The sequence below is a fragment of the Hyposmocoma kahamanoa genome, unplaced genomic scaffold (genome assembly GCF_003589595.1).
Source record: "Hyposmocoma kahamanoa isolate Upper Pololo Valley unplaced genomic scaffold, ASM358959v1 185, whole genome shotgun sequence".
NCBI lineage: Eukaryota > Metazoa > Arthropoda > Insecta > Lepidoptera > Cosmopterigidae > Hyposmocoma > Hyposmocoma kahamanoa.
In genome coordinates, this window is record NW_020653715.1 from 3231134 (window position 1) to 3232916 (window position 1783).

Genomic DNA, 1783 nt, shown 5'->3' on the forward strand with positions numbered 1-1783 from the left:
GGTATGTGTGTTATGTGCAAAGCTGGATACATAACAAGCCCAATTACAGTCTAAGGGTCGTATTCTAGAACTCTACTCAATGCTCAAGTCAGGATTGCACTGGATACACAAGCACTGGAAATACGACCCTAATGGCAGGGACTTGAGTATGATTTCGGGTGCTTTAAACCGTACTCAAATCCTGACTTGAGCATTGAGTAGAGTTCTAGAATACGACCCATAGTCACCACCATCACAAATATACCCTACACGTGTTTCACCTCTACGAAGCATCCTCAGGTGTTGAGTGTTCGACCCTCGACCGAAGAGGTTCGTGGAGTAGCAAATTAATTTAATTCCATTTTTATTAACATGGACTTCCGCAAAGTAACGCGTCAATCTATTAATTAGTTTTCGTAATACTTGGTTTTGTTTCTAATAGACCCTGATTTATTTCTAAGGATGATAAAGACGTTTCGTTATATTTTATCTATATTTTTTTTAAATATATTTTGGTTCTCACGGATCTATACCAGTCGGCCGCTGACGCCCTTGACAGCGCCACGGGGCAAAAAGCCGATTTCAAGGATTTTCACCTGTATTTCAAGCAATGTGAAGAGCCTGAGATTAGAACACTAGCGACTGCCGCCAGAAGGGCACGCCACAGGAGAATTTAGTATAAATTTCATATAATAGTGGCCAAGGTAACACACAATACGTACATATGGACAACCTTATGCCACTCACGATTAAACGTTCCAAGTCAAAAGTGTTAGGCCTGCGAGCTGTAGGCTGTACCATTCCACACAAAATTCTTGCACAAATTGCGATGTTACTTGTTTTTCACTTTACAATCACAGCAATTGTCATGAATTGTTCAAATGATATTTCACTATCGATTCTGTTATGATGTTCCTCTTAATTCGTCACTACACATTATACACAACAAATTCCATGTGATATGTATACATGATATAAAGATATGCGTATATTATGTTTATTGTTCAAGTGAAACTAGGGAGTAGGTGCACGTTGAAAAAATATACATTTCTCGTTACTCCGTGTTTTGTTATGACGTCGTTGATGGCCAAAGCTGAACTGAGCTTGAGGGTGTGTTTTTGGGGTGACCAAGCCGAGTACGCATTTTTCGTCCGTGTCTTTTTACGATAACGATATCTGTCCATAACAGTTGCAGTGCCACTCAGAACTTTAAACTGCAAAGATCTGAGGGGCGCTGCCACTGCGCCAATCATCCTAAAAGATAAATTGACAAGTCCCATGTGCCTGTATTTTGATTAGCACCCTTAAACCGAAACACAGTAACGCTCACATAACTGCCTGACGGCAGAAATAGATGAGGTGGCAGAACTTCCCTCGATGAACTCTATCGCGAGAAGTTGTACTGTTACTAAACAATGACATAATATAAGCTATGCTTACGCTAAAATGATAAGCAAGCTCCCACACTCTATGTTGCCTAAACAAATTAATTCGTCAATGTGAATAATGCTATAAATAAAATAAAATTCGTGTTTTACAAATAAACTTATTTATCCTACATAATTTAGTGGCCTCGTCTCGCTATTTGCTGTCAACACAATGTTGCAATCTTTTTTAATAACATTTTTGTAAGCTCCAAAAAGCGTTTAAGTGAAAAGCGCTTTTTTAGCACGCTTATTTAAAAAGTTTAAACGTTAAAATGAATATGCAGCTTTTCCATTCTAGTCAAGTCAGTGGCACTGCAACTGAGCTTTTAAATATTGTATGAAAATTAATATCGGCGCGGGTGCACCATCACAGTCAC

General features: G+C 38.8%; 1 protein-coding gene across 1 annotated transcript in view; it reads right to left on the reverse strand.

Moving 5' to 3' along the window:
- LOC113226249 overlaps positions 1–773 on the reverse strand; it is a 46575-nt gene extending 45802 nt beyond the window's left edge. The window contains exon 1 of the mRNA XM_026458811.1: positions 702–773. The gene's annotated coding sequence lies outside the window, so the exon portion shown is untranslated. The remainder of the gene's footprint in view (positions 1–701) is intronic.
- Between the last annotated feature and the right edge of the window lie 1010 nt (positions 774–1783).